The sequence below is a fragment of the Desmodus rotundus genome, chromosome 5 (assembly GCF_022682495.2).
Source record: "Desmodus rotundus isolate HL8 chromosome 5, HLdesRot8A.1, whole genome shotgun sequence".
NCBI classification, from domain to species: Eukaryota; Metazoa; Chordata; class Mammalia; order Chiroptera; family Phyllostomidae; genus Desmodus; species Desmodus rotundus.
Window position 1 is genome coordinate 36764152 of NC_071391.1, and position 23345 is coordinate 36787496.

At 45.6% G+C, this 23345-nt stretch overlaps 1 protein-coding gene across 9 annotated transcripts in view; it reads right to left on the minus strand.

Annotated features, from left to right (window-relative positions):
- Nucleotides 1-23345, minus strand: part of BMAL1 (basic helix-loop-helix ARNT like 1) — a 102456-nt gene that overhangs the window by 63315 nt on the left and 15796 nt on the right. For all 9 annotated transcript variants that reach the window (XM_053923803.1, XM_053923802.1, XM_053923799.1 and 6 more), the window contains exon 2: nt 5156-5228. The gene's annotated coding sequence lies outside the window, so the exon portion shown is untranslated. The remainder of the gene's footprint in view (nt 1-5155; nt 5229-23345) is intronic.

Here is a 23345-nt window from a genome sequence, read left to right on the forward strand (position 1 = left end):
TAAAGGCCGCATTCTCAGCACAATTTCCCAGTTGTGTGGCAGAACTAGGGAGTGAGGAAGACGCAACAAGCATCAAGCTGAAGGCCCCGAACGAAAACATGAGAATGTGTTGGCTGTCTCCTCGGTGCATTGTGCCAGCGCCCCTGGGGAGTCCAGGCATGGACCTGGCATCCCTGGGGCCAGGGCCTACTCCTTAGAATCACTGAGGGCTTGATGAAGAAAAAGAGGCTCTTGGGCACTTCCACAAAGGACCACCAGCTATCCTCATCCTCCAGCCAGAAAAGCACTCTCAGCTGAACTGTGGGGGAAAAGCTGTCAGCAGTTAGCAAGAATCATTATTGTTGCTAATTTAGAAAATTTGGGATTCGTCCAGGATAAAGCTGGGTGGATCTCATTCCTGAGCATTTCTTGATGGATGATTTTTCATTTTGAATAGCTATTACTATCCCATCAATAACAGTTTGCCTTTTAAGATTTTATTTATTTTTTAGAGAGAGGGGAAGGGAGGGAGAAAGAGAGCGGGAGAAAGAGAGCGAGGGAAACCTAGATCAGCTGCCTCCCCCACGCTCCCAACCCAGTAGCTGGCCCGCAACCCAGGCATGTACCCTAACCAGAAATCGAACTGGTGACATTTCGGTTCACAGGCCAGCGCTCAACCCACTGAGCCACACCAGCCAGGGGAGGAGTTTTGTTTTTGGTTTCTTGTTTTTAAGTCAGGAGTAAAGAACACGGAGAGGTTCCATTCCCAAGGCCTCAGTATGCTGGTAGACAGAACAGACAGCCACAAACTCAAGTCCAGAACAAGCTATGCTGTGCTCACAAGTGAGAAGGAAGGGCCCCATCAAACTCAATGGCCAATGAACCTCCAACTTCACATACATTTGATCATGTTATAAATCTGCTATGTGGCTGAACAAACAGACTTCGCTACTCTCACTCTTTCAACAAACACTTCCTGAGCCAGGTGCACTGTGCTGGCACCAAGAACCCAGAGACTGTGTGTGTGGGGGCCCCACCCTTAAGGAGCTCAGTTTACTGAGCATAACAGATAGTGAGTAAATCAACAGTTATTCTGATAAGTGCTTTGAGAGTGAGAGAAATGCAGGGTGTTCTGGGAGCCAGGAGGAAGGTCATCTCCAGGTCACAGAGAAGTACAAGATGGGGAAGGAAGGTATCCAGAAGAATGGAAATTTGAGCTGAGTTACCAACATGGGGAGCAGGGGTGGGCCATTCCCAGGAGAGGGCCAGCACCGGCAAAGGCACCCAGGGGTTATGGCTGTTGGAAAGTTGGGCTGAGGTTAGAAGTATGGGTTAGGGAAAAAGTTCAATGAGGAAGGTGGCCACAGGCCAGACTATGAACAGGATTGCAGGCCCGCTGACAGAGCTTAGGTTTTATTCTAGAAGCAATGAGAAGCCCTTGGGGACTTTTAAGCAGAAGAAAACCATGATCAGATGTGTGAGTTAGAAACATCATGCTGATAGGAGTGTGGGGGTGGAACGAGGGAGGACAAAGATGGACACAGAACAACCAATGAAGAGGCTGTTTTTAAAAAAATCCATGTGGTGAGTCCCTAAATGAAGGGTGCAGAGGGGGAAGGAGTGAGGCGACAAATTAGAAAGATGGGCCCTTCAGGATGTGGCAAGATGGGTGATGACAGTTGAGGGAAAGGACAAAGTCAAGGATGCCTCCTATAGTAGACAGAACTGAGGGGGTGTAGTTCCACCCAAGACAGGCAACAGACAGAGACACATTTGGCACCAGGAGAGGGATGAGTTTGAGGTGCCTGCAGGGCAGCAGCTAGCAGTGCAGGCTGGGTGGAGGTTCTGGGCTGAATATGTAGACCTGGGTGACTCCCAGACAGAGGTAAGCAGTGGATGAGCTCACCCGGGCGAATACTTAGGGTGACAGGAAAGGGACCAAGCAAAGCCTTATTAAGCTACAGACAAGGAAAAGAAAACTGGCAAAGCAGACTGCAGAGGCTGAGGTCTTTGAGGCTGGAGAAGACCTAGGAGAGGGCAGGCCGGACTAGGAGAGCGAGCAGACCAAGGAGGGGAAGGGAGCGCTCAGCTCAGCCGGAGACCTGAGTCTGAAGAGGGAGCCCTTGCTGGGGGGAACAGTTAGCTGGGTGTTAGCAACCACAGCAAGTGAAGGAATTAAACCAAAGCATCGAAGGCTCAGTTGACATATCTATTGTCACCTCGATAGCATTAGTATGACATTTTCCCCCAACAGCCTCACTGTCTCACTTCATTTCTTGGTGAGGACTTCCCGATGACCCTACCTAAACTATCAGCCCTATCACCCTCCACCCCTTCCTCTCACTTTATTTTACTCAGAGCATTATCATGCCTGCCTGGCCTTCCGCCACTGCACATCTCACCCGTCCGTGGTGTCTGTCTCCCCTCCCAGGACGTCTGCCTAATGAGGACAGAGCACTGGTCCTGTGTCACTTCTATCACCACAGTGCTGAGAGCAGTGCCTGGCATACAGAGGGGAGGCACCTTTTGTCCCAAGTCACCTGGCTCATGAGAAGCAAACAATATTTAGTGACAACATACCACATGTCTGATACTACGCAGATGCTGGGGGCACGGAACTGAACCAGACAAAACAGGACCCGGTCCTCAAAGCTCGAAGCCGGGGGCGAGCAGAGAGGAACGGCAGCACTTACAGAAAGTAGGTTATAACTGCCTTTGAGCCGGGACTGCAGTCTGACTGTCAGTTTCCTTTTCGAGCCCAAGGCTGCCACCTTCCCCAGCTGAAGGGAGCCCGTATCCAGTGAAACAGTCAAAGTGAGTGTGAAGTGGGTCTCAGTCTCTTCCAGAGATCCCACACTCCTTCCACCCTTTTAGTAGATGCCTAGGAAGTGGCAACACCCACTAGAGTCTGTGAATATTTAACCGGAAGAGCTCAATCTGTCTCTAGTACTTCTGTGTATGTAGGAGGAGGAATTCTAGACTTAGATGGGGAAATAGGGAGCGGCATAAACTAGGGGTCAGATAGAGCTGGGTCAAATTCCCCGTAACCTTGGGCAGGTTACTCAACCTATGGTTTGATTTCCTTATTGCTGAAATGAAAATATTACTTCCCATGTCACAGGTTGTTGCAAAGATAAAATAAAGTGACAGCTACAGAGCACTCAGCACTGTACCAGGTGTACAATGAGTGCTTGATAACTGGAGGCTCTAAATCAGTGATACCTGTTCCTTTTATTACTCTATCTTTTAACTTCTATATTCACATAAACCAAGCCAAAACTACTTAGAATTCAAACTAAAGAAGGTGCATTTGAAATAATAAGAGTATAAATTGATATCTAGTTGAATGAATACTATACTTGATAAGACTCTGCAGTAAGAAGTTTTATTCCAATTTTTTGGTCCTCCAAACTTAGGCAAATGCAAGCATTTCCCAAACAGATCGCATCTTGTCTCATGGCAAGAGTCCAAACATGGGCTGGATTCCGTGGTGCAAGTTGTGGCAGAGCTACGAACACCACACCTCAAAGGGAGCATAAGAACACAATGCAAGCCCAATGTACACACAAACTCCCAAACACAGCTTGTTTCCAGAGAAGGAAATGAGAGCTGGTCACAGCATGCTTGGCCTGCCTCAAAGCTAAAGAAAAGTTTATTTAGATGTGCAAACACTGAAATCTTATGTGTCTCCCTTATGAGTGATCTCCGTTACTAATGTCTCTGATTCCTTCCTCATTCCTCTTGTCTGCTGGACCCTCTGCAACGTGGCCTCCTCTCCCCTTCTCCCTCCCCTCCTCCCCCACCTCGTGGCATCACATCACATTTCTCAAGGCCATCTGTAACCACCTTGTCACAAATTTGGCAGCCTTCCTTCCCGTCCCTTCTCCCTTGTCCTTTTCCCTTCCTGAGGTGCTCTCTTCCTTGGCCTCTGGATCTCTTTCACCTTCTTCTTTCCATCCCAGAGTTATTGCACTCCCTAGGGCTCAGCCCTCTGCTCATTATGGGGAGAATTTATTTAATCTGATGGCTCCTGTTCTACATCTCCACAGCTGCCCTTCTAAGTCCAGGCTTCAGTCCGCACTTCCAGTCGTCTACTGGACATTTCATATGAGCCGCTGTCATCTCGAATTCAGTGGGTCTGAAACCAGACAGGTCAACCACTCTTCACCACACCCAATATCCACATTTTTGTCAATGGTACCAAGTAAACTCCCAAGTTTACATTTCCACCTTCTTTGGCTCCTGTCTTGAAAGTCTAAGAAGACTGTAAATCCTACAGGTCTCCCTTTACAATAGCTCTTCGATTGGTCTTTTGCTCTCATTTTAACCACTGTTAACCACATGACCTCACCCCGGGATTGCTGCTACTGCCTTTGAATAGGGCCCATGTCTCTTGTCCAGGTATCAGATGAATATTCCTAACACGTTGCTTCTGCCATTTCACTTATTTGCACAAAATAACTTTAATGGTTCCCCATGGCCTACAGGAAAAGGTCCGAGTGCCTTAGCCCAGTACTCAGGGTTCAGAAAAGGAGTGGGCCACTATAGCCCGCAGACCAAATCTAGCCCACTACCTGTTTTGTAAATAGAGCTTCATTGGAACACAGCCACACCCATCATTTATGCATTCTCTATGGCTCCTTTCATGCTTCAATGGCAGAGCTGAGTAGCTATGACAGAGACCACAGGGCACATGAACCCAAACCTATTTACCATTTTACCCTTTATAGAAAAGTTTGCCGACCCTGGTCTAAAAAAAATCAGACACCAGCAATCCTGCCCAAGTTCTTGCCCATGATGCCTTTGGATGACGTTTCTGTTCCTGAGGGTCTGCTGCTGAGCCCACTTACATTATATCTTATTCCCACCATCTCAACCCAAAAAGCTTATTCCTCTTTTCCCTGGACTATTCCTTCACACAAAGCCAGAGCTCCGCCCACCTCTCTGTGAGGTCAGTGGCATCTACCCCCTCCAACCCTGGGTGTGCCTCCTCCAGCCCCCTCGCCACAGCTACCGCAGAAGTCGACCCTGAGATTCCGCTTCTCCTGTGGATCTTTTCCATCTCTACTGTAGGCTTCTCTAGGGTCCAGGCTTGGTAACTTCCACAGAGCAGTGCCAATGATAGCCACTGATCCACGACAGCATAATTTGGTAAGAAGGCATCAAACAAACTTACCAATGAAGGTCTAGGATTCCACATTTGAAGAGTTGAGCTTGGGTCCAAAAGCATGCACTCTAGCCAGCACTATCTAAAAGCCAAAGAAATAAGGGTTTAGCTTTAAAAGAGAATATTTATACATTTTCTTTAAACTTAACAACTCCCAATAAGTTTTGATTTACCCTCCTCCCAGGATGCCCATCTCTGCTTCTCTGCCTAAGAAATGCTGCTCATCCTTCAAATCCAATGCACAATCTTTCCCTGGAAGCCTCCCCAGTGTCCCAGGCAGGCAGGGCACACCCTCCTCTCAGCTCCCATGGAACTTTGGTGAGATGTTTATGGCAACACTTTGGCACAATGTAGCGTAATTTCTTATTTAGGAATGGGGTTTCCTATACTGTAGGTGTATCAAGAGAAGAGATTTAGTAAATTCGTTCCTTCCGTTATCCCCACTGCCTAGCACACTATGGGCATTTAGATAGTCCTCAGTAAATATTTGTAAAATGGGTGGGAAAATGGACTACTCAATTCATGAACACATGCCTGGGTACCTAGCTTTCTGCTGGCCTACAATTTTCACCACACAAATGCATGCCTCAATCCCACAGCTTTTAATAGGCAATGGTTTAGCAGGAAGGATTAATGAGATTAATCTTCTAAATGCACTCCTTTGGAATGACACTCCCCTGGGCAGGAACTTCCAGAGGCTCCCAGAGATCTAAGAAGGCAAGCCCAATTCTACAGCCAGGCTGCCAGGCCTGCACCAACTGGCCCGGTCTGATGCTGCAAGCTCAGCTTGCATGGTCTCCCCCAATGAACCCTAAAATCCAGACCAAAAAGACTGATAGCCAGTCCCTTCCCTCCCAGTATCCCTTCTGGCTAGACGTCTTCCTCTGCTTCTGTCCACATCATTTCCTTCTACTAAAATGCCATCCATTTCAAACGTCATATTCCCAACTAAGTTCATGGGGTGGGGGAGGGAGAATAATAAGGTTTTTTTCCTCTCTGGTTTTTTATTGTGGTAAAATACAGATAACAGATTAGATGAGCTTAGCCACTTTTAAGTATACAGCTCGGTGCTATTAAGTATATCCATATTGTTGTGCAACCATCACCATTCATTTCCAGAACTTTCATCTACAAAACTGAAACTTTATACCTTTTAACAATAACTCCACCATCTCCCTTCTCCCCACTCCCTGGCACCCCAAAATATTTGTGGAATGAATGAATGAACAAATGAAGACATCACTGAATTTGACCTCAATTTGCCCCATAAAAGTCAGAAGTACTCTCCCCTTCTGCTGGACTCCCACGGTACTATCTGCATACCTTAGATTTATTTCAATTAATCTTAAGTGACCCTTTTTGCACGATGATAGTCTCCTTCAAGGCAGGAACAATGACTCATTTGAAAGGTTAAACTTGGGTCCAAAAGCACACACAGACCTACCCTCCATGTTGCTAGATTCTATGGGCAGGTCTTAGTCCTCATCCTACAGCTTTTGCTACCAGTGAATCATTCCCTGTTGTTTGATTATTCTCTTCACCTGGCTTCCCTGATAGTACTCTGATTCCCCGCCCCCCCCAACCTCCCTGAATGTTACTTCCCTTCGTTGTTTCTTCCTTATGTCCCCACCTCTTAACGTCAGAGTGTCCCAGGGCTCCATCCTTTCGCATCTGTTCTCTGTATACCTTCAATCACCCCCTGGGTGATCGCATCTAGTCTCGGGGATTCAAATGTCAGGTATGTGCTGATGACGCCCAGACTTCTCTCTAAGCCTGGATCCTTCCTCTGAACTCCGGCCGTCTGCCTCAAGTACGGTGGCAAGCGGACAAGAGGTCTGTGTAAGGCATGTTCGACATCGCCAGCTTAACATGTCTCACTCAGACCCCGTGACCTTCCTCCCGATTTACTCCTCTCAGAACCTTACCCATCCCAGTTTAATCCAATGGCCCAGGCCAACAGGTTTGAAGTCATTGTCACCTCCCTTTCTTTTTTACTCCATATCTAATGCTCATGAAAACTGGTTTTTACCCTTAAAATATATTCAGAATATGACCACTTCTCACCCCCTCCACTATTACCATCCTAGATTATTGCCACAGCCTCTAAGATTATTGCCTCTAAGGTGTGTCCCTGCACCCCTGCTTCTACTCTTGATGTCATTCTTACCTCCACCCTCGGTCCATTCTCAAGAAGGGAGGGACTCTGTAACAACGTAAGTCAGATTATGTCATTTTTTATTTTTCTTTTGCCTAAAATCCTTAAGATTCTTCCTAGCAAGGACAATGCCAAGGGAATGAATGTTTCTAAAGTAGTGCTGGGGCAGGCTGGTAGGGAAAGTAGGGACTTCGGGCCAGTGACCTCTTCCTATCCATCTATTTCTTGACTGGAAGTCTTGACTCTATCTCCTATTACCTGATTTCTTAAAGAAAGAAAACTTTTTAAAGGGAGAAAAGTATAATCAATCAGCTTCCTTTTGGAGTTAGTGCACCATAAGAAGCCAACAATGCTCACAATTCTCCAGAAACGGTAAGATATGCCAAGTGAGCCACCACTTAATAACTAGTTTCCAAAGATAAAGGCAGCCCTCCAGAGCATAGCCACTACCCCCTAGAGGTGGTGGTGAATCCTCCTTAAGCCCCTCTTCTCCCTGCTGCCGCCAGCTGCTCACCAAGCCCTGTGCGCCTAATTGTCTGTAGTCTCTATCTCTCTCTTCCACCTTGCTGACTCTGTGGCTGGAGGTGAAATCCAAATGAATTAACTAAGGTCTCATCAGTTCTCCTCGGAGCTACAGCAGCCTCCTAACCAGTCTCTCCACTTCTAGTCATTTACTCATTCCAACTACAATCTCATACAGTGTCTGGGATGATTTTAAGTAAACCTGGATTTGATCAAGTCCCCTGCTTAAAACTCTCCAAAGACTTCTTACATTTCCATGCTATATATTCAAGAACATATTATAATAAGCCATAGTAAATATTCTTTTTTTAAACCTTCCCTGGATGCTTTTCTTCTGCATTCTTCTTAAAAGGACCTTGCTTGCCCCAAAAGGGATGGGCAAATGATGCAGCCCAGGTTAGAATGCTCCAGCCCCTAGCAACAGTGACTGGTCCAAAAGGATAAGCCAACCAGAACTTTCCTCTGGACTTGACATATGGATGCAGAGGAAGGGATTCTCCCTTCACTGGAAGTGTTAACTGGGGCTGTTAGCAGGGAAGCCCCCGCAGGGAGGGTGGCCTGTCTGTTGTGGAAAAGACTGATGCAAACACACAGAGAACAGAGGGCAAGGAGCCAGACAGACCACCGGCAGTATCGCCGCCCACGGGAAACTTCGTTTTGTGAACTCCTACAGCCTCCTTCCCAGTTATGGAACCAGTAATTCCCTGTTATGCCTCAGCTAGCTGCAGTCCCAACAGGCCCACCATGCTGTTCCCTGTATCTGTGCTTTTTCCCATGTTGTTTCCTCTGCCCAGAGTGCGCATTCTTGGATTTGTACACAGCAGTCAGACTTCCTCCATGGAGCCTTCCTTGAAGGGAAGCACAGTGAGTCCAAATTTCCTGATGTGCTCTAAAATGCCTAGAATACACCCCCTCTGTTGTACTTACACTCCTCCCCTGCCTTCCCAATCTTATAGCTGGTGGCCCACACTGGAAACTGCAAACCCAACCTCACTTCTTCGCACTTCCACATTGCCCATGCGGACTTTCCTCGTCTTCCTTCCGCCCCATGTCCACCGTCACGGTCTAGAACCACATTATCTCCGACCTGGACCCAGGCAACAGCCTCCTGGTCTCTCTGCCTCTCCCCCAACCCCACCATTCCTCCACACTGTTGTAAAGTTGAACCTCCAATAGCCCTCCTACCATGTACACACAGAGTCAAAGCCTTGTTAGTAGGGCCCTTCAGAAACTGGCTCCAGCCTAGTTCTCTAATTTCTCCCAACCACTTCCACTTCCATGAAGATGCTATTCCACCTGCTAAGAACAACTAAAAACCTGGACATTACATAGAAAACAAGCATGAGAAGACTCTGAAAAGTGAAGTGAAGAAGGCAGATCTTTTAGGGACCTCAGGACCCCGGGAAGAACACTGTGGTGAGTTCCCTGCATTTTCTTGTTGCCTCACATATCCAAGACTTGAAACTGAAGAAGCCGGTGACCTGGAAATGTCAATAGGCACAGACCAAAAAAAAAAAAGCCCCAAGAAAAGCTTGCTCCATCCAGAAAGACAGAAAACTTTTAGATAATAATTACTCTATTTCAGTGAAACACCACAGAAAATCTCATATCCTACCCACGCCCATACCAGCAAAGTGCAAACGACACTTGGTGAAAACCCTAGCACTAACGATATATTTAATGGGGAAAGACTGAATGTCTTTCCCCCAAGATTAGGAACAGGCAACGATGTCCACTCTCACCACTCTTATTCAGGATAGTGCTGGAAGTCTTAGCACAAGAGGCAACAAAAGGAAATAAAAAACATACTGATTGGAAAGAAATAAAACAATCTCTATTTGCAGATATGGCTGTCTAGGTAGAAAATCCCAAGGAATGTATTTATAAAAATGCCTATGACTAGTGAGTTTAGCAAGGATGCAGGATAGAGGATAAAAATAAAAAATAATCGTATTTCTATATACTAGCAGTGATCATGTGGACACTAAAATTAAAAAGACAATACCATTCACTATCACTGAAAAAATAAATAAATACTGAGGAATAAATACAATTTTTCCAACAACTCATTGTGTTCTAGCCATATGAATCTACCTTTATCTTGAGGGTAGGAACAGTATCTTTGTTTTCCTCTCTCATGAAACCAAATTACCTAGCCACTGCCCAGCACCTACTAGACATGCGATATTCATTGCCACAGCTCATGCCCTGTGCCATTTAACACCGACTCTCTTCCCCTCTATGCTCCAGTGAGATCACTGTCTATTAAAAAGTGCCATCTCTGGTTTCTACTTTGGCCAGTCATGATTGCTAAAGAGAACCAGGGAAGCTGTGTCTGCTCCTACTCCCTAACACACTTATGCTCTTACATGACAGACAACAGGGGTTGGAAGTGGCCTGTGTAGGCATCTCTCAGTCACACAGAGGGGACATTAGGCCCCTTCCATGTCAGTCCAAGTGGGCCCCAAGGCTTGGCCTGACGACCCCAGATAATGGTGTCAGACCACTGCCATTGTGGTCTCATTCATGCTCTGTGCTGGGAGAAGCTATGAGCACCCCTCACCCCCCAATCTGACAGCTCGGTTATGAATGAAGTGCCTGTCTGTGCTGCAGAAAGTGCTGTGGAGGAGAAAAGGCTATAGGAGGTAGGTCAGGGTCCAGAGGGCATTCATATACCTTTTTCCAAAAATTTTCCTCCTCTTCTTACTTCTGAGGGTAGAGAGTGAGAGTAGTCATTAAGCAAAAGCAAGACCTCAGAACAATCTTGATTCCTCTCTTTCTCTCACACCCCATCACCAATCCCACAGGAAAACCTGTTGCTTCACTTTTATTGTGGCTTGCAAATCCAACCACTTCTTACATTACCACCACCTGGGACTGGGCTACTTTCATCACTAACCTGGATAATTCCAATACACTCCGACTTTTCTCCCTGAGTCCTCCTTGTTCCCTCAGTCTATTTCCAACACAGTAACAAGATGCTCCTTTCAAGATATAGCTCAGATCACGTCGTCCCTCTTTCAAAATCCTGACGCGTTCCTGGCTCTCCTCATCATTCACAATGGAAACAAGTCCTGACAGTAACCCCCAATGGCCTGGCCACCGTTACTTCTTTGGCCCCACCTTCTACCACTCTCCTCCTCACCCTTTCCTCACTCCACTCGAGCCACTCTGACCACTTTCACCTTGCTGTTCCCATTGCCTAATACTCTTCCCCTGGTCAAACACATGACTCACCTCTTCACCACATTCACAAGTTCACCAAACTCATAGCATAGTGGATTTTCCTTGTGGACACATGACTAGACTACATTTCCCAGTCTCCCTTGCAGTTTAATGTAAACACATGACAGAGTTTTGGCCAATGGGTCGAAGAGAAGTATGCTTCTTCCAGACTAGCCCATAAAATCATCGCCACAAAATCCTCTTTTCTCCCATCCTCCAGCCGAATGGAAAAAAATCTGAGGGCCTTAAAAGGGCAGTACCACAAGATAGGAAGAGGGTGGGTCGCTCATTAATCCCAAGAAAGTATGACTGCTAACCAGGAGTAGCTCCACTAGAATTGTTTACGTGCAAGAAATAAAGTTACCTTGACTTGATACACTGAGATTTGTGGGTTTGTTTGCTACTTAACCTAACAATTTCATTTCCTTCTCAGTGAGGCCTGCTCTGACTACTTTATTTAAAGTCCTCTCACTGTTTCTTAGCAGACCTCCTGGCCTTTGTCTTGAGGGTAGGAACAGTATCCTACCCTCCATAGCCCTTATTATCATATAGCAGCAATTTTCAACCTTTTTCATCTCATAGCACACATAAACTGATTACTAAATATCTGCAGCACACCAAAAAAATGTATTTTTATGTCTTGCACGAAAGAATCTTTAATCTTTATTGTATTTTTTATTACCTTTTAGTTCCCTTAAACCTCCCTCCCCTCAGCAATCACCACACTGTTTTCCATGTCTATGAATCCTTTTCCATTTTGCTCAATCCCTCCACCCTTAACCTCCCTCCAACAGCTGTCATCCTGCTCTCTATCTGTGAGCCTGTCTCTATTTTGCTCATTAGTTCAGTTTGTTTGTTAGATTCCACATATGAGTGAAATCATATGGTATTTGACTTTCTCTGACTAGCTTATTTCACTTAGCATAATGTTCTCTAGGTCCATCCATGCTGTTGCAAATGGTAAGATTTTCTTCTTTTTTAGGGCCAAGTCATATTGTGTAAATGTCCTATAGTTGTGTTATCCACTCACTTATTGATGGACATTAGGGCTGCTTCCATATCTTGGTGATTGTAAATAACACTGAAATGAACATAGGGGTGCTTAGGTTCTTTCAAATTAGTGTTTTGTGTTCCTTCACATATATTCACAGAAGTGGGATCGCTGAGTTGAAAGGCAGTTCCATTTTTAATTTTTGAGGTATCTCCATACTGCTTTCCACAGTGGCTGCACCAGTCTGCATTCCCACCAACAGTGCACTGGGACTAGGGTCCCCTTTTCTCCAAATCCTGGCCAGCACTTGTTTGTTGATTTATTGATCATAAACATCTGACAGGTGTGAGGTGATATCTTATTGTGGTTTTAATTTGAATTTCTCTGGTGATTAGTGACGTTGAGCATCTTTTCATACTGCTATTGGTCATGTGTATGTCCTCTTTGGACAAGTGTCTATTCAGGTCCTTTGCCCATTTTTAATTGGGTTGTTTGTTTTTTTGGTGTTGAGTTTTCTATAGTTTTTTCTAAATCTTGGATATTAAACCCTTATCAGATGTATTGGCAAATATGTTCTCCCATTCTGTGGGCTGTCTTTTTATTTTATTGATGATTTCCTTTGCTGTGCAAAAACATTTAGTTTGATGTAATCCCATTTATTTTTTCTTTTGTTTCCCTTGCCTGGGGAGATACATCTGATAAAATATTGCTACGAGCCATGTTCAAAATTTTGCTGCTTATGTTTTCTTCCATGATTTTTACGGTTTCCGGTCTAACATTAAAGTCTTTAATCCATTTTGAATTTAATTGTGTGTGTGGTGTAAGAAGGTGGTCTAGTTTAATTTTTCTGCACCTATCTGTCCATTTCCCAACACTATTTATTGAATAATCTTTAGCCCATTATATGTGCTTGCTTCCTCTGTCAAATATTAATTGATTATAAAGGTGTGGGTTTATTTCTGGGCTCTCTATTCTGTTCCATTGGTCTATGTGTCTGTTTTTATGCCAGTACTATGCTGTTTTGATTACTATGGCTTTATAGTACAGTTTGATATTATGTAGTATCATTCCTCCGACTTTGTTCTTCTTTCTCAGGATCACTGTTGCTATGTGGGGGCTTTTGTGGTTCCATGTACATTTTTGAAATATTTGTTCTGGGTCTGTGAAATATATTACTGGAATCTCAATAGGAGTTGCATTGAATCTATAGGTTGCCTTGGGTAATATGGACATTAATGCAAAAAATATATATTTTGCTGATCTGACAAAAAATTGGTATAATTTTTATTCATTCACCCCAGATGGCTATTGTTGTGTTGGATGTTGTCACTGTTTAATTTGACAATCTAAGGGAAAGAGGACAGTCAGTGCCCCTGACTAACTAGGTATTGCATGTTTTAAAAGTTCTTGTGGCACGCCAGTGTGTCTCTTGCACCACAGTGGTTGAATATTGCTGCCATATATAGCATAATGCATATTTTATTATTATTTTTCTCTATATCCCCAAATTTGAATGTACGCCCCCCCCTCCTTTTCCCTTTGCTGTATCCTTTGAGGATAGCACAGTGCCTTGCATGTTGTGAACAATGTTCATTATTGAATGAATGAATGGAGTACGTGGGCTCAAAGGTCAGAAAGGCCTGAGTTGAGGCCTTAGCCCTATCATTTACTAGCTGCATGAGATGGGGCAAGTTATTCTGCCTCTTTAAGGCTCAGTTTTCTCATCTGTAAAATGGGGAAAGTAGTAGTACCTTCTTTATAGAGACTGAGGATAATTAAGACCATGAACATGAACCCCTTAGCACAGTGCCTGGTAACAGCTCAGACTCTACACATGCTAACTGCTTTATCAACCCAAGGCCAGAGGATGAGACTGGGTATCGGGGCCTAGCAAGGTTATTGCTAGGGCCACATTTCAGAAAGGAAGGAGCTGAATGGATATTTACACACACAAACTCTTCTGGAAGAAATTGTGGCCAACACCTAGGTCATGAGATTCAAGAGCTGCCTAACATTTCTCAGTGAATTGCCAGCAATTACAGAAACATGCCACCCGGTGTCAGGGGTGATGAAGTGTGTCAAGTCTGCAGAAAAATGCTGCTGGGGTGAGAGCACCGCCCGAATGATAAGAGATCACTTTGTGCCTTTTAAGAAACAATTTTCACAGCAAAGCTCGAGAAAAGAGAGGCCTCTTGCATCATGGGAACAAGGTAATAAGGCTATAAAAGTGGAACTCAAATAAACCACACAGAGAGCCCACGTGGGCCCAATTTTCCAGGAAAAATAGCAGTTGCCTCAGGGCTCAGATGAGGGAGTCACACTTGTGCCTCAGCATAGCAAACCACTTTCAAAAATCATTAGGCTGCAGAAAAGCCATGGGGTTTGCCAAATTAGCAGTGCCAGCTCTCACCTGCCCCTCTCTGTCATGCTGGTCTCTTTCAGCTGATAAAAGGACACAGAGAATGATAGCCAATGCTTGTGCCTGCTTCGCCATCTTCAAAATATAGAACCCTTGAAGGATGAAAAGCACTGCACAGTGAGGAGAGCCCAGGCAGCAGCTCCTCTTGTGTGCAGCCTGGCTGCTCCCTCTCCCAAGGCCTTCTCCGCTTTCTCCTTGACTTAGACCTACTCTCAGTCTCAACTCCTGGAACTCCCTTCAGCACTGGGCCTTGTTGACAACCCCCCTCCTTGAAATTTTTTCTTCCTCTGGTCCCTCAGGGCTCTCACCAAACTCCCCCATCCCCATCTCTGCAATGCCTCTCATTTCCATCTGGGGCCCCTCTTCCACCTCCGTACACCTAAAGGTTGGTGCTACGAGCCTCCAAATTATGGTGTCTGCCTACCTTTCTGGTCCTAGGTCCTGTTCTTCCTCTGTGTGAGAGCAGGACAACTTCGTGGTTAGAAACAGATTCTGAGGTCAGACTAATTGGATCTAATCTTAGCTCTATAGCAGCATGATCTTGGGCAGTTAGCTAGTTGCTTAATGTTTATTTCTTCATCTGTGAAGTGGAAACAATCACAGTACCTCATGGGATCACTGTAGGGATTAAATGAGTTAATATACATATAAAGCTCTTAGAACCATGCCTGGCATATAGTGTTACCAAAGGCCACTAAAACGTGTGCCTATTGCTTCAGCCAAACTTGAAACATACCCTGTGTCCTTCCATCTCCATTTCCTCCACTCAGGCCTTTTACCTTTGCTGGGAATGGCCAGCCTCCATCTCAGCCAGCCCTTTAAAGCGTATTGTTGACAAAAGCTACCACTCCCTAACACCTTTCTTGATCCCCCCCTGCTCCAGTTGCCCAATGAGATGTAATCCCTCCCTTCTTGAACAGGGTGGGGCTGTCAGATAAGGGCCTTCTGCTTCATCCCCCTTGGGTAATCATCAGTTTTAAACTTGTTGTATCTGTCCCACTCCCAGTTCATGAGCTTCTCAGAAACAAGGATATAGTGGGTTTTTTCTTCCAAATCTGTATTCCCTATATGCTTATACACTGTAAAGATTCAGTAAACATTTGCTGGATTAAGTTAAAAATGCAAAAGCCAACCAGGGACTGAACCAACAGATCGGCGGGAGAGAGGAAACCTTTCCCTTCACCCTTGAGCCCACACAGATTTCAGTCTCAACTGGGACCCAAGTCAGTGACATTTGTTTATCGGTTTCATTTTCGTCATTTCCTAATGGCCAAGCAAAGGCCAAATCCTTTCAGCAAGTTTGAAACCTGCTTCTACTGCTAAGGGTACAATACTTTCTGACAGGCTCTCGCTGGCTTAGGGAGACATGTTTCTCTAAGAAATCCCATTTAATTATCCTTAGGGAGTTTCTTAAAAACATCCTTAAAAAAAGGACCACTGTTTATTTTATTTTATTTTATTTTGTTACCGTTCTAATCAAAGCATCAGAGATATAGGGATACAGAATTCTTAGGAACAAGCAACAAGTTGTGTATTACTTGTAAACACACTGCCTTTCACTCACATCCAATTTCACATAACCGTTACCCTGCTTCTGCATTCATGGAAAACACGACAAAGGCGTTCCTAGCATTTAAACTAAACATTTAATATATCCTCAAGACATTCTTCTTGAAAAAAGAAATTCTGACTCTCTATGTAATCTTGGGCCATTGCCATTAGCTAGATAAATGCCAACCTAATGAAATGACTCTGTAATACACAAAGATGGCTTAATTCAGCATTAGCTGAAAGAGCAAAAATTAGAAGCAATCTAAATGCCCCATTACTAGCTCATGGCTTACTGAAGACAATCCCTTGATAGAATATTATGCAGCCATCTTAAACGAGCGTAATGAAAACTAGGGAGGCACAGGAAAAAAGGCCGAGGTCGTGATCTTAAGAGTAAAGGGCATGCAAATGTGCAGGGATCTGTGTCTGTGCCATCAAGGTTGCACCAGCCGAAGGCAACACTTGAGGCCCAAGATTTGAGGTCAGGTGCAAGGAATGGCAGGGGAATACTAAGAGAAAATCTCGGTATACAGGGCTGGAGCGGACGGCAGTAGCCACAAGAAAATCAGAACCCTCGCCATGGGGCAGGGGCCCTATTTAGAAGTGCAGCATTGGATATGGGAAGGTTCCACCAAGTCATTTTATGCATTCCATCCCAAAGTAGGCAAGGGGAGTGGGAAAAGAGCCTCCTCTAGTTTTGCAGAATCTATCAATCCCTGGGTGAGTAAACAATTTTCAAAACCCCTAGGACACTCAATGCCAAGCCTTATCCTTTCCATAGTGTGGCTACTGGGCCCCCGCCTGAAAACTCAGTCCCTCCCAAGCCTCTGAGGTGAATTCTGACCCAAGATAGGAGAGATTTAAGGGGCTCTAGGCTAGAACCCAGGGATTTAGCTTGCTCGCTGCTAATCTGGTAGATAAAGAAGGTGAACCCCCAAGAACACAAGCATCTTGGCCTACGCCACACAGAGAGCTGCTGGCTGAGCTGACACTTGATCCTGAGTTTTCCTGTCTCTGGGTTTGAAGCTTTTCTGTAGAACAACCTGGTACAAGACTGACTGATGGTTTAACACAGCGTAGGAACCCAACCGATACAGTGAAACAGTGGCTCATGAATAGCTGAGCCCCCAACCAGAGCAGTGCAGGAAAATCCCAGGGATGCCAGGTGCCCACAGTTGCCCCAAAGGGAAAAGTACCCTTCCTGCACCCCAGCCCATGTCACACCCCACCTTTAACTCCTCAGTCCCTTGCACTTTGTTGGTTCAGCTGAAACTCTGCTGTCCTGTGGGTGCCAATGCTGGCCCCCAAAGGTATAGCCTGTGCCATCATCTGTTGCTCACAAGACAACTCCATCTCTGGATAGGACAGAAATGCCTCTAGAGCTCTTCCCCACATCCCATGTCCCTCTTGATTTGTACCCCTATACCATCACAATCCCCACTCTGGACCCCATTCCCCCAGCCCATCAACAAAAGTGGCAAAACTCATGGCCCTGGCATTTAAGGTTCTGCCTTATATGGTCCAAATCACTTACCTAAGCATGCCTCCCAAGGCACTCACCATCTCCCCAGATTGGACAGCGGCTGCTCCCCTGTTCCTTATGTCACCTCCAGATGCCCTCCTCCCCAACCCCAAATCCATAAAAGCCACCTCAAGCTTTCTCTCATTCTCCCACTCCTCCAAACACACTGCTATTGCTCACACTGTCTCCACTGAATGACCCCAACCCCTTGGGGCCTGAGCAGCCAAGGAGCCAGACTGCCCCATGTGGAACAAGCAGGTCACTCAGATGCCATCATCCAAAGAACTACGCACAGGAGGCCCTCTTCTCCCCAAAATTTGCTCTGAGTATAACCTTAGCAATTCTATCATTTAAGTAGTCGTCAAACTCTCCCTTGCGCCCCTCCCCCCCAGGGGGGGTGGCAAACATTAGGCAGTGATGCTGGAGCCAGGACTGCTGGTAAGGGCCAGAGCTGTCCCACCTGTCCTGGCTGCCTGCAGTGAGCACTTCCTGAGCTCCTACTACATGCTGCCCAGAAGGCACAGGGCACTCAAGACACAAATCCAAACAAGCCAGTCTTTGCCCAACAAAAATTCGGACTCAAGCAGGGAAAAGAGTGAGATAATCCCCACTAATGCAGCATGCCAAAATGCCGCACTGAGAGAGAAGGCGCAGGCAGTGTGATTCAATTCTACCTGAGAAGGGGCTGAGCAAGGGCTCAGAGAAAGCCAAAGTGGAGCTGGTCCCTGAAGGGTAATCAACAAAAACAATAAAAATAATGGCAGCCAGCATTTATTGGGTGCTTACTGTGTACTAAGCACTGTACCAGATACTTCGCTTGCTTGATTGCAAGTCCAACCACTCTTCATTACTGAGCCTCCACTATACTTGTCAGGCACTGGGGACGGAGCAGTGAACAAAATAAACACTAGTCTCTGTTCTCTTACTTATGTTCTGTTGAGAGAAGATACACAATAAACCAAACAGATAAGTAACCTGTAGAATATGGTAGATGGTGGTAAGTTCTAACAGAAAAAAATAAAGCAGAAAAAGAAAATAGGGAACATCTATGGGCCAGTGAACTGGGTGGTGCGACTTGAAGTGAGGTGACATTTGAGAGGAGCTGAAGAAGATGACAGTGAACAAGCCACGCAGACACCTGGGGGAAGAGCATTCGAGGCAGAGGGGCTGTCAGCAGAAAGAGCTTGAGCAAGAAGCCTGCCTCCTGTGCTTGAAGAACAGCAAGGATGCCGATGGCTGCAGTGGAGCGAGAGGGGCTGGCAGGACCAGTGTGCCAGCCGCACAAGCTGTGCACTGTCTAACTCTAGGGGGTGCCACTCACATGCAGAACCTGGGCTACTGAACTATATACCAGCCTCCGGGTGGGTGATGAGGTCAGAAAACTACCGGGAAGCCTTGTGGACCATGCTGAGGATTTGGCTTTTCCTCTGAGTAAGACAGGAAGCTACTGTCTAAAGGATTCTAACCACAGGCAGGACCTGATCTGACCCCCACTTCATGGGTTCCCTGGGCAGACAGCACACGGTCGTCGAGCAAGGTTGGAAGCAGGAAACCGCTTCAGAGGCTACTGCAATAATCACACTCAACTATATATGTGTGTTATACTCACAATCCCCTGAGGTAGGTTCAGTGATCACTCTTTCATAAAGAGAATGAAGCTCAAGAGAGATCTAGCAACTTGCCAAGGTCACTCGGTGAGGCAATGGCAGAAACACAAGGGTTGGAAGCAGAGGATGAGAACAGTCCAGGTGGAATGACAGCATCGGCCATAGAGCAGGGCCTGGCACACTTGGGAAAGGGCAGGCTTGTGATCCAGGGGGCCAGAGCCTGGGGCAAGTGGCCAGGGCAGCCAGTGAAGGACTGTCGTGCCCTGCCCACTCTCACCCAGACGTCAACCAGCAGCATCCAAGACAGCTTCCTAGACCAGGACAACCACCTCCTAACCTGTCTCCCTGTTCCACACCTGTCCTCCCCACCTCAGTCCACAGGCAGCCAGAAGAACCCTGAAAAAAACCTAAATCAGATATTACTTTCTTGCTCTCAACACTCAGGTGGCTTCCCATCATGTCAGATACTCAACTGATGTTGAATGAATGGATGATTCCTTATCCAGGCCTGTCCTGTCTCCAAACAGGGGAAAGAAGCCACTTTGCCCTTTTCTCCTTAGTAAGGAGGGGTGCAAGGTGCCTGCCAGCCAGCTGTGGCCACTCAGGCCAAGGCCAGGCTAGATAGTATTAGCCAAAACACATGAGGAGGACAGCCACTCAGAACACCTAAGGGACAACTTTTGGATTAAACTTTTTGAAAAAAAATTGCTTACTCCAGGGCAAATTGGATGCAGTTTAGCACATTATAGTCAAGTAAAAGGTGGTCTACAGATACGCCTGGGCTGTAATCACTGCAGAGGGCACACTCCAAACAGGAGCCATGGCCCTCTGAGTCCCCAAAGCTCCTGACAACATTTTCAGTGATGACGGTATGTAAGAGCTGCTAAAAGCCCATAGTGCCACAGGCACCGGCCGTGCCTCAAAAGGCTTCCCTCACCAAGTCCAAATTTAAGGGGTGGACCCAAGGACCATACACTGTTCTGGATGCTGAATACAGTGGGCCCCAAACTTATCTCAGAAACTGAGGAGAGCTCTAAAACTAACGCCGAAACAACAATTTACAAATCTCTGCCAACAAATATTTGGAGTAAAGGCATATATTTCAAAAGGGATATATTTCCCAAAGGATGACTACCCCTCTCAGGGTTTAAATCCAGGCCCTTGAGGGCCACACTCATTCTAAAGACCCTTGTGATATGTAAAGGGAGATATGTAAACACACACGCAAACACGTGCATGTATGTAGATATATTTTTAAAGGAATGGTAACGACACCAAAAGAATGAGAATACTAACAAGCTTCCCCACCACCCACCCCAGAAAATTTAGTAACAAAGAGCCTTCCTAGTAGGCCCTGGTAGGAGTGTTAAGTGATTGCTGATGAATGACTTGTTCTCTGGTTAAATGCCACAGTTCAAGGGTGGGTGGGTAAGGGGTGGGGAGTTGTGGAAGCCAAGTGAGTCCTTCAGGAGGCAGATAACTTGAAGTTTTCCACACTGAATCAAAATGGGGTAAGGCAAGCTTCCAAGGCTTTGTTCTTTGAACAGGAAGGTGGGAGGAGAAGGGCCAGAAACACAGTCATTACCAGTAACGTCCATAGGAGGAAAGGTGCTGAGTCCCCATGGGGTGAGGGTCTCATTTGTCCCTGTTTTCCGAAAGAGGGGACACAAAGAATAGGATGGATGGCCAAGCCCTAGATCTGACAGAGAAGTATAATGTAAAGGAAGACTCAGGGAAACCACTTACATTTGCCTAACTCTAAACTTTTCTGGGTTGTCAAAAGTCAAGCAGACAGAGATGCAGAAAGAACCTGTGAGAGTTGGTCAGCAAGAGTTTCAGAAAGGGCAAGAGTACAGAAGAATACTGTAAATACATGCCAGACTCAGAGCCACCAGGAAAAGCATTGTGGGCGGTTGGGTAATGAGGAGGCAGGGAGGAGTCCATCAAAACTAATTTCCTGAAGGTAACAGCCCAATATCCCAGTGGAGGGATACCGACACACTGGCACTCATTAGAAGTTGAAAGTAAGGGAGAAAATACTAGCTTATCTTCAGACAAAGCTGCAGTATGCACACTACAGACTCTTCAGTGAAGATGGGCCAGCTCCTGAGGCAGTCCAGAGATAGGCAGGTAGAGAGACCAAGACTGCCAGCCCCCGAGCTCATGCCCTCAGCTTCTGCTCTCTCCTGCAGGTCCTGCCCAGGTCTAGGCTGACTGAATGGGAGAAGCAGCTCAGCCGCACCAAGAGGTTTCCTTGGTATCATCCCTCCCCAACAGAAAGAACCGAGGACCTACAAGGCGCCAGGCCTGGGAACCATCCCAACCAACTCTGACCCTCCTGCTCCACTACAAACGGGCCCTATAACTACCTCTGGGACCATTGTTATAATCTGTGATTGTAACCATGGGAGCAGAGGTCAGGTCTACCTTGCTCATCACTGTGCCCATTCAGCGTCTAGAACAGCAGCTGCCACTTTGCAGGGACTCAACAGAGGTTTGCAGGCTGCCTGACTTCAAATACCAAGTAGTCATCTCCAAGAGCCACGCCCAAGCCTGCCCTTCAGGTATGGGTCAGGTGCTGGGGGGATGGCCCAGTGCCTTCCCCAAGGTTCTCAGGCAGCTCAGTGCCCCTGTCCCTTCCCTGCAATCCTGACTGCATCTCTTCACTGCATCCCAGGAGCACTGCTCAGGGTACTCGCCTGAACAATGACAAGGAGCAAGGAGAAGCTGCTACAGGGAAAAGAACAACAATCAGCTCTCTTCAGTCCACAAAAATATTGGAGGGAAGATGACACAAACAAATCTATTAAGTCATGAACAAACAGAGAAGATGTAAAATGAGAACACCAGAAATGAAAGGAGCTTGAGAGAATACAGGACAGGGTCGTCCAATCCCAGGGTAACAAGAGTGGGGGGACCTGAGGAACACAGGGGGGCAGGAAAAGGGGAAATAAAAGTTACACAGTGAATGGGAATCCTTCCCAATTCATTACCCTTAGTGACTGTAACAAAAGCTAGTCAGATTTTAGGAGGCGAGTTCATCAGGACATCTTTCCTAATACATGTTAAAAGTAGTATTCTTCTGGAAAACATCCTCTTTATTATAACACGTTCTTTAATGCCTCAGTCACAAAATAATCAGGATAGGTCTGAGTTAACATGAAGGATTACAGCCCAGGCCAGGTTGCCAAAAATAAAGATTCTTGTTTTGGCTGGAGAATATTAATTTGTGGGACTAATTTTCAACTGGACTGTTAGGATTGTAAAAGTAATACATGCTCACTTTTGAAAAATAGGAAACTGCAGAGAAGGACATGAGAATAAAAATCACCTCTCACTGAACAAGATGAGAACCACTGTTAACATTTTGGTGCATTTCCCTCCTTCTATACATGAGGGTTTAACAGAGTTAAGTGCATACTGTGAATATAATTTCAATTCCTGCTTTTTTCCCAGTGAAGTCCATTTTGAAACACTCCAATGAGTTCTAAGAAAGAAATTCACTCACAGTGAAAAAGGAAATTAAATAACAAAATGAATAGAAGAACCCCTTCATAAAGTTAAAAAACCCTATTATACCATGGAACCCCCACTTTCTCAGCAAAAGAAAAAAAAATCCTATTGCTAGAAAAGAAATAGCCCATAAGATAGAAAAACTAAGCTCATCTTTGTATCCTCTTACCTATTATCATATTTTCAACAAATAGTTATTGCTTTGAATAAACCACATATTTTTCCCAAATCAACAGAATTTTATAATTGCATTGATTATTCTGAAGCAAGAAATCAAGTTTTGGTGGCCTTGGGCAGGTTTCATCTTCCAATCTGCAAGTGGACCAAACCATTTATTTTTTTATCATCTTTTAAAAACATTTAAATCATTTTTATTGTTATTCTATTACAGTTGTCCCAATTTTTCCTCCTTTGCCCTACTCCACTCATCCCACCCCCCGCTTCCACAGTCAGTTCCCACACTGTTGTCCATGTCCATGGGTCATCATACATGTTCTTTGTCTAGTCCTTTCCCATTCTTTCCACCATTATCTCCTACCCCCTTCCCTCTAGTCACTTTCAATCTGTTCCATGTTTCCATGTCTGTGGTTCTATTTTGTTCATTAGATTCTTCTTATAGGTGAGATCATATGGTATTTGTCTTTCACCAACTGGCTTATTTCACTTAGCATAATACTTTCCAGTTCCATCCATG